Below are 10290 nucleotides of genomic sequence, written 5' to 3'. Positions count from 1 at the left end.
AAGTCATTGAGATTACTGGTTCTGTACGCTTGCTTGCCCTGTCTTTCGAAGCCTAGAGTGTTGCCCCAGCAAGACTACTTTGTAGGACTGCAAAATCTTTTATTCATCTTCACAGCTTCTGCAGTCCTGGTTTCATTTTCACTAGTGGTTTTCCAAGGCTGTTCCTTGTATTCATTGATCAACACAAAGGTAGTGTTTCATCTACAAGGTTAGTGTCTTCATACACACTTTTCTTTATCAGTCCCTGTGTTTCCCTGTTCAACCATGTCTGTAGTTTACTACTTTTAGTAAATATTTATTCCTTAATGTGTTTTATTTTATTTTATTTATTTTTTATTTTATTCTATTTTTCACAGAGGGCTTAGAAAGCTGCTTCTCAGTGCTCAGTTCTGCTTTCATCTGCCTTATTCTTATTTTATCTAACAGCAGATTTTTATCAGTATAAACTTTTCTAAGATTTTAATGGCTGAATTGGACACTGGTGTTTTCATTTGGGAAATGAAATGCCACTCTTTATTGCTGACAAGCACAGGCCAACTTGTGAAATCCTGATGAAGTTAATCATTCGATTCCACTGGTGCCTGATCTGTAAAATCTGAGCCTGATTCCTTCTTACTGCTGTGTATCCACATTGAATTAAGTTTCTGCAAATGAAAATGAAGAAAATATGCTCATGATTAAACAGAGACAGAGACAGAGAATTGCTGTTTCCTGTCCTCCTGCCACATCTTCTGTCCCAGCCAACAGCACTTCATGCTCAAAAGTGCCTCAGGCATAAGAAAGACCAGAGATCGTTCTGGGTCTAATCACTGCCCCAGGTGGAGAGGACTTCCCCGTATGGGTTGATAAGGTTCAGCATTAATCATATGAGGTGGTCTACAGTGTGCCTTGACTGTTGCAGTCATGGCCTGGCTGGGGCTACATACATGTCAGGATTAGTCGTAGACAGGTTGTTGGGGATCATGGGCTGGATCCTCGGCTGAACCAGGCAGGAATCACCTGGTGACTTCACGCTCCCCAGTAGATGTTTGTTCCTGCTTACTCACTGCTGTGTCTTTGCACAGGCTAGAGAAGCGGTCAAACTACAGTTTGACCTCTCAGAAGGTTTAGAGAGAGATGATCCTGGAGGAGGACAGAACCCCAAAACAGTTTCAATTTTGTATTACTCAAATAATGTCTAGGGTTTAATAGCCAGTCCCCAGGAGCAGATGCCACAGTGCTGAGATAGGTACCAGAGATGAGGCCTCTGCATGTCTCAGAAGAGGAATTTCAACAGAGAATGTAGACAGGGAACTCTTCAGCCATCCAATACCAAATACTGGTGAGGGTGGACTGGCAGAAAATGTCTTTTTTAATTAGGTGCACCAGAGAAGGTGGCGGAAACCCACCCTGTGCTTAGGATAAGTTGTTAGGCTCAGTCTTTTTCTGTAAAAGATGGGTGGAGGAATTCACAATTTCTATAATAGCAGAGGTTAGAGCTGCTGATAAAGGCATAAAGCAGAGGGTGGAGGAGGCGAACTGTCCCTGTGGTAAATTCCCTAACCACCTGGCATGAAACAGGAGCAACAGTGCTGCTGAAAATTTTTGTCTAACAGAAAGGAATTCAAGTCTCAGGGACCAGAAAGAACAGGAGAGGGAAAAGACCTGGTGGTAAACGGGAACCCTGGCTGTTCTCATGGATTTATTTGCAAGTCTTATATGAGAGAGCTACAGAAACAAGCCCATGGACTCTTTCCTAATAGCTAATCATTACCAGCAAAGACACAGCTGCCTGGGATCCCAAATTCCTCCTAGAGTGGAGGGAGAAGGTCAGCAGAAAACAAATTCACCAGATGTTCTTCTACTGGATTTCACAGTTAGTGCTCATGCTTAAAGAAAGCTATTGTATGGGAGTGGTGAAAGACATGATTCAACACTTGTGATCAATTTAGAGGTTAACGAGCTCTTAATTGCAGATTGTGCTTTTTCACTGCCCATTAAAGTAAGGTAAAATTCCTAAAGAAACAAAACAACAACAACAACAACAAATCAGCCATAATAACCCACGAGTCCCTCTGATCTTAAATCCTCTCATTAATGGTTTGTTAGTTTTAAGACACATATCATTAGCAGCTCACTGCTGAGTGTAAGCTTTTTGGCTCTGGAGCAATAGCCCAACTTCTGTTGTGTGAATCGGTGTACAAGTTTCAGGAGGCCATTTATTTCAACCTTTGGCTATGACCTCACGCAAGCCCACTGATCTCTTGCTTCTTCCTGTCACCACAAGGCACATCTAATTCCTTCCCTAATTTGGGAACAAAACATCCTAATACAAAGAAATCTCAGAAGAGCAAGGTGCAGTAGGCACACTGCAAACAAGTAGGATATACAGCAAACATTGAGCTCATTCCTTGCACGATGGCTCATTTCTGCAAGCATCCACTTTGGAAAGAGTGTTTAAAAATGGTAACTTCAATCTGTAGCTGTAGACATAAGCAAGCCATACACTTACCCTGTGTGAATAATCTGGCCTAGGAACTGGAACGTTTTTTCAATTAGATGGACTCAAAATTTAGCTTCTGTGCAGCTCTTTTTTGATTTACTCTGAATCCACAGACAAACTGATCTGTGAATAGCCATTGATTTTGCAGAGGGATTTGATTTGAGGAATTATGGCCTAGATTCATCATATCAATGACAGATTTTCATACTTTGGATTTTATTAATGGCATGTTCTATGCTTGTTAACATTCAAAGGAGATCAGTCACAAGGTATTCTGCTGCTAGAGTTTTCTGGAGCAAGGACAGCATATATGGAGACAGGAGTACGTCAGCTTGTACCAGCCTCAGAGAAACACAATGCCTTTACTGTCTGGGAATAATCGGAAACGGGTCTAAATTTCAGCCAGTACAAGAATATCACTGATCTCTTGTAAAATTCTGCATGGACTGAAATGCATTATTATCAGTGTGATTTTGTTCACAATGCCTTGATTATCCCCCATCCGCAATTAATGGAAGAAAACATAAAATTTTGTGCAAAGCTGTTCAGGGAATATACATTTATCAAGCACTCCTGATAACCAATACTGTGCTCTGGTTACTAACCCCTGGTGCTTTTCTCCATTGATAGACTACCCAAATGAACTCTCCAGTCTTAAAAGCCTTGGGCCCTACTTATTCTCTGGAAAAATCAGCTACCACTTTCTCAAGCATGCATCATTTAACTCCTTGAACCTGTGCCAAAGTAATCAGTACTATATAGGAAAATTGTATTAACGTTAAGTAACCCTTTTATACAGCCCATGCTGTGCATTTTCTTTTCAACATTTTTGGCATTCAGTGCTGTAGTTTAAAAACTTTCATTCACAATTAAATTAGCTGACTGAATAAGCTCTATGAAAGCTCTGTCCAGCTGCAGAGAAGAATTGAACACTTAAGTTCTGCAAGACTGTTTTGTGTAAGATCACTGAAATAACTACCTAGTATTTTTCAATTCTGTTAATTTTGGGCAAAACTCTGTGTGATAAGAAGTCAAAGTTTTACTTTAGTGACCCAGCCAGCCCCATGCCTGGGAGACATCAAAGCACTGAAATGGTCAGTTTGCTGTTTGTCAGGCACTTCAGAGCATGGATCCAGCTTATTAGCTTCAGCCTCCAGACAATTCCCAAGAGCACAGAAGGCACAGGACACTGAGGGAATGGCATAACGAATGTAAGAGACTGATGAATGTGTTGTCCTGGCTTTAGTGTTAGCAAGTTTCTTAGCAACAGAAATAATTCAGATGATCACATTCCTAATTTGGAAAGGCTGAAGTATTTAGCTGCCCAAAGGATACTTAAAATAGAATATAATTTTTATTTTATTTTATTTTATTTTATTTATTATTTTTTATTTTATTGTATTTTTGATGGAAGATAGCAAGAACAGGATGTATCAAGGACTGGGCTAGTTGATCTGCACGGTGTTCTCTTAAGTGTGCCATTGGTTTCCCTTCTGGACTTTTGGGGAAAAAAAGGCAGCACTTTTCCCATCAAACCACTCGTTCTTACTAAGGTTGATATTTTTTCCTTTCCTGTTGATTCTCTTTGAGCCAACGGTTTTCTTCTGGCCTTACTTTGGAATTGCATGTATATTTTTTGAGTGCAAAGCTGAAAACAATATACTGGCACACACAGAAAATGGACATTCAAAATGGGTGTTCTTTTAATCCTTAGGAGTTTTGCTGTATCTCAGAATTTGTTCTGAAGTTAATGCTATTAATATATAATAGCATTATATAGCATATATAGTATATATAGCATATAATAGCATATATAATAGCATATACTTTACAGGTTGCCTAGCTGATTTTTAAGGCCCCTTCCAACTCAAACCATTCTACGATTCTATGATTCTGTGCTCCTTGTGGGGTTGAGAGGAGGAGACGGGGGCCTACGTGAAGGCCTGTACTCTAGACATCACCATCACAGGTGGAGCATGAGATGTCACTGCACAGTCAATGGGGCTATGCCCAAGTGCTGGTACATGGCCTGCTAAGGGAAAATTTGAATTGGCTGAAAGGGATCTTTCTGGAAGGAGCTCCTTTCACCAAAAGTGAAAAGTGCCCATTAAGCAGGGCAAATAGAAAGTGCAAATATTCCACTTTCAGGCTCCATGAACTTCCCTGAACTATCATTTATCAGATGACATCCATAATTTTGAAAATTGATTTTTCCTACCTTCACATAGTGCTGAACAAGATGTTTACTATGCATATTTCTCTTTAGAGATGTACATGTTTACAATTGTGTGCAACTGGTTTAACAGCTGGTTTCAAAAGGAGGTGGGGATAAGTATATAACTTTTCATTATTCTAATGTATATTGGCAAATAAAATTGCCATAGCAAAAACTATCTTTGACTAGAGTCATGTGCCTAAAGCCTTGGGAATATATAGGAAAGCAGTGAAAATGTAGATCATACCTGTTTGATTAGAGGCCATCTCCCAAGCCTCATGTCAGCCTCGCAAATACATCATTGTGTAGCTGTACTGCAGGACTTGGGATGTGCTGAGCATGACGTGCATTTCAGTTTATAAGTTCCCACCTGGCTTTTGTCCAAATGATACTTTAATTCAACTGTAAGTGGAAAACATTCAATTAGATGAATATAGATCTTAATAAACTGCCTGCTTCACATCACCACTTGGAAAAAATGTATGCTAAATACTTGTTGAAAAATGCAGTTTCACATATGAGGACTTAAAAGATAGTCTATTTGTCCTGTAGTGAGGAAGGGCTGGTTAACCTGCTTATTTGAGGCTCAGCTACAATTGTAAAAGACACATGTTAACAAGCTGAGACTGGGATGACTATCTTCATTTTCCCAAATCAGCCCTTGCCCTCTCTATTGGCGAAGATCAGGAATAGAATGCACAAAGCTGCAGCAGACGTTCTTTGTTACCAACCTCAAGATGCACAGCTGAGGGTCAAAATCTCACACTGTTCCAAACCCTGAGCTTTCACTAAATTCTGCCTGGGTGGAGGGCATCGCCCAAATCTCTGTAAATAGAAATGCCTCTGTCAGTCCAGTGTAGTCTGCAAGGACTGTGGGCTAAGCAAATGCTTTATCTTTTTATCAAGTGTCTTATGTGTTTAAAATTACATCAGCACGTGATTCATTCAACAAGAGAGAGGGGAGGGAAATCATAATAGTAGCAGTAGTAGCAGTAATAGAAATGCATCCCTCCTTCTCCACAAAGGCATAATGACCTTTATGAACCTAGTTTCTTACTGCCTTTATTACATGAGAGAAAATAGACTCTGGAATGTGTTTTCATATCTTATTTTGAAAGACAAAATTCTTCTTAATGAAAGTGAAGATTAATTATAAGCAACAACCTAAAATATTACAGATCACAGGTCAGCTCTCTTCTCCCACCCCAAATAACAAGATTGATTTAAAGGACACGAGTATTGTTGCTTTCTTCCCTGAATAGATGTTGCATTCTTATTTGTCCCCTCCACATCAGGGGAGAACCATCTACTCAAAGCCTCTCAGTAAATGTAAGGATCTGCCTTACTTGTTCCTGATTTCTATGATCTATACCCAGAGGGAAGGGAGGGGCTGCATTTTCTACATGCGAAAGGAGGAAGAAGCAGGAGGAAGAGGAAGGGCACTGAATTTTTCCAGATGCTAGAGCCAACAGATCTTTCAGTGTTTTTGGCATTGCCCACCTCCAGCAGCAGTCAGGTTGCAGCAGTATGTGCCATAGCCCAGGATCCACAGCTGAGTACGGATCTTCAGAGGTCAGATCAAAAGACCTCAAGGTCAGATTAGAAGGCTTCGAGTTTGCTGTTTGTTGCCTGGTGCCCAAACTAGAACTATCACTCTGCACATGCAGCAATAAATATTACCGAGGAGGCAGAACGTTGTCAGCAGCCAGAGCAATGGCTGAGCATGGCTGAAGGGGAGGCAGGAAGCGGCCTGCATCTAAACTGGTCTGACTGTGTACCACTTCCAAAAACAAGATAAAAATTGTGGCTTTCTGAACCTGATGTCCACAGGGAGCTGTACAACAGAGCACTTAGCTACAACACTTAGCTCAGAATGACTGTGGAAAACCAATTGCCTGTAATACTGGATTTCAGAAAGGAGCTCACTGACCAGACCATATGGAAAAACAGCAAACAACAGAAAGCTCCCAATACTCCCCAAAGCAAGCTAAAATGCAGTGTTACTGGTCTTCTCCAGACAAGGTGACGTTGGAAGAAAATGGCATTCTGAAATCACTTTGCACGAATAGGTGGCAGGCTCAGCTTTGCAAATCTACCTGTACACTGACAGCAGTTTCAAAGTATTATTCTCTTCCATTTTTGGTCTGCCATCCACAGAAGCTGCTTTATATGCTTTTAGGCACAGCATGTCACTCATTTGTCATCTCCAAAAATGTCTCCATGTCTGAGTTTTATTCTCTCTCTTTTCTCAGAAAACAAACAAACAAATAAAACACATATTTTTGTGAACACCTGGGTTGTTTATTCCTTCAGCAGACTAAGAGTGAAGGATTTGTATATTTATTATTTTATTTTATTTTATTTTATTTTATTTTAACTGGTTTATGTCACCAGTTCTCCCTAAATGGAAGTATTAGAGAAAATGACATTAAACAGGAGAGTTACAGTCATGTTTTTCAGGAGCTTCTTCAAATGCTTTAGGTGGCTGCTTTCATAGTCATTTTACTTCCAGATTATGTCAATAGACTGAAATATTCCCCTCTGAAATTTGAAGGAGGTGGATTTGTTGACAGGAGGCATGACAAAGTTACAGGATCTCTTTATTTTCAATAATAAAAACAGCAAGTCAGACTGAACTTATGTTTCAGCTTCTGGCCTCAGCTTCTCCTTTTTTGATTGCCTGCCTTGATTGGACTGCCCAGACCCACAGTCTTCATGCCAACCTGCTTAACCTAGGGACAGAAGAAGCCACAGCAATGACAGACTAACAATGCCTTTATCTCATATTGTTACAAGCTTCTTTGCAGCTTTGCCAAACTTCTGTAGATGCAAGCAGAAAACTCGGTCACACACGGGAATACGACAGTATAATATTAAGTGTCTGAACTGTAGATTATTCAAATAATTAACTCAACCATCTACTTGGTGATCTACCTTAAATGATTAAATCTCTGGAGATACATGCTGAATCAGATTTAAAATGACTGATATGCTTAATTACAATAATTGCAAGCAGAGCACATATGAAGCATTTTATTACAGACTTTTGTGGACTATGTCTGGCTTAATTGATAAACTAATTAACCAGCAGAAGGCGGCTTTGGTGAATTTATGTAAATGACAATAGGCTGGAAGGGTTTTAAGGTTTTCATCCTCTGGCTTTGCCATTGGGGCTTTCTGAGGGTATTGATGAAATTTACTCTATATACTGTCTAAGGAAAATTAAAGCAAGAAGGCAGAAGGGTGTTCTTTATGCATTCATATGCCCAAACTTACAGTGGCTCTAGTACTATTACCAGCTTCTGGCACCTGATTTCTCTGAACATCTGCAGAAGCAACCTTTTGCTCATAAAACTGTCTGCCAAAACAATATGCATGACAGAACAAATCTGCTGAGACCATGTAGCTGTTGAGACTCAAGAGACTTATGTGGTCAAGTGAAAAAATTGTAGCCAAACTGGGGGCTTGCACTTTCCAGAATCCCTTATGATTACAGGAGAATCTCTGAGGATCTTCTGCAGAGTGCTTTGCTAGAACCCCTTGCTATGATCTGGGTGTCCAGCTCCAACAGATCTTCCTGGAAATCCCAACCATGATTGTCAATGAAAGAGTAGATAATACCATCATATGCCAGTAGATAAGTTTCACAACATAAATATCGATTCATCAGGGATAAAAAAAAGTCTACAAAAAATACAAGAGACGCATTTGTATTAGGGACATAAACACTTTTCATGTCATGCTCCCCATATGGGATCCTGATGATGATCAATTCATGTCTTTAAACCACAAATTAGGGCATTCCGCTGAAAGACCAGGGAAGAGATACTAATATTTTCAGAACAATTGAGTACAAGATTTTTATATCATCCAGCATATATCTCCTTTATCCATAAGCAATTTATTTATCAAGAACTAATAAGCTCAGTATACTGAAGTGCTCAAATTCAAAAAAAATAGAAACAAATAGAACCTGGAATGTGACAGAAACTGTGAGGGATTCATACTCTTAACGTTGTGATTCTTGGCTGTATGATGTGGATGATAAATTGACTAACTATGTTACAACATGGATTGCCAACATCTGCAAAATTAATTGGTTTGAAATTAGAATATTCCATTTCATGTATTTTCCATTCTATGTATGAATGTATGTATGTATTTTTTTATTTATTTCGGTAGAGTCTTAAAATGTATATATATGAAGATTATTTTAATGTGTTTAATTAAGCTCTCAAACCCATATGAGTTTTTTTTTCTTCTTGGAAGAAAGAAGAAAGGGCAATTTCTATTCTGGAGCTACAATAATGGATCACACTGCCTTCTCCTACACAACAAAATAAATAGCATACAGCACTAGTCTGAAATGAGATAAATAATCTAGAGCTCGAAGGTCAACAGCATGTCTGTGGGAGAGAAAAATGTATGTTAGAAACACCCTTCAAGGCATTTGTGTGTATGTATGTTCTGGGAGATCTGGTTACGGATGGTATTCCCCAGTAATTCCTAGAACAGGGAACAATGATGAGTTGTGCCTCTCTAGATGGTTGTAATTAATAATGCAATTGCAACTGCAGAAACAACTGCAAAAGGTATGCAGAGAGTGATAAATGTGGAGTTATTAGAACGCATGCACCACAGCCATCTGTGAGCGGTGATATGAGCTAGGAGGAGGCTGGGGGAGGAAAGGGACAGAGAGGAAATCAGTGCAATGAATGTCTCCAGCTTGCACATGTGAGAGAACCCTGCTCAGTAAACCATTTCCCCTACAAAAGAGCTGGTTGTGAATAAACTTGACTGTGGGGATTGATCAGCCTTTTGTCCTCAGACAAAGGAATTGCTACGTTTTAAGCCTGTCTGTAAACATCTTAAAATGATTGACATTAGTATTAGCATATTTGACTTCCGTTTGTGACTTGATGGGTTTTGAAATTCTATTATATCCTGTTCGCAACGTGAAAACAGTGGAAACAAATGGATAGAAAAGAACAGAAGATGAAAAAAGGCAGGGGGAGAACAAAATAGAAAGTGTTAATTTGGGCAGATATAAACCAAACTTTTTAAAACCAAAAATCCAACATAAAAGCAATGAAGTGCTTTTGCAAGATGCTGGCCAGCATCAAAGTAAATAAACTATCCTAGAGCTTCAGATTGCTGATTTTTTCTGTTTTGAGTTATGAACAGCACTCCCAGCTTAGAAGTTGAAACCTCTACATTAGAAAACATTGAAATGCTTTGATATTACAGGCTACAGTTTTTCCTCAAAAAATTGTAATCTTCAGCCCAAAAATTCATGAAATCACATTTTTGAGCTTACTATCTTCTGAAAAGAATTTGCCCAGCTGTATTTTCAGACTTCAGTGAAAAAGCATGCCTCCTTCAAGTCTCAATGCATGTTTTCTGAATTGATGCCTTTAACATTACCACAGCATTGGACTGGCAGCAAGTTTCAGACATCTTCCACACTTGTAATCCAGAAGACACTTCATGTTGTAATGACAGTTTCTAGGGATAGCAATTCTAGGGACATTTATCCATCTCTGATCTGCACGTCTAGTTTTTCCAGTGGAGGTTTGGATCTCTATTGATTGAA

At 39.3% G+C, this 10290-nt stretch overlaps 1 long non-coding RNA gene across 1 annotated transcript; it reads right to left on the bottom strand.

The window, feature by feature from the left end:
- Positions 1 to 408: 408 nt before the first annotated feature.
- On the bottom strand, positions 409 to 1703 carry LOC121070088. The gene is made up of 3 exons (XR_005819880.1): positions 1233 to 1703; positions 927 to 1122; positions 409 to 644 (listed from the first exon to the last, which is right to left on the bottom strand). It is a non-coding gene; the product is annotated as an uncharacterized LOC121070088 (long non-coding RNA).
- Between the last annotated feature and the right edge of the window lie 8587 nt (positions 1704 to 10290).

This window comes from Cygnus olor, chromosome 4 (genome assembly GCF_009769625.2).
Source record: "Cygnus olor isolate bCygOlo1 chromosome 4, bCygOlo1.pri.v2, whole genome shotgun sequence".
Classification (NCBI taxonomy): Eukaryota; Metazoa; Chordata; class Aves; order Anseriformes; family Anatidae; genus Cygnus; species Cygnus olor.
This window is presented reverse-complemented; position numbering and strand designations above follow the sequence as displayed.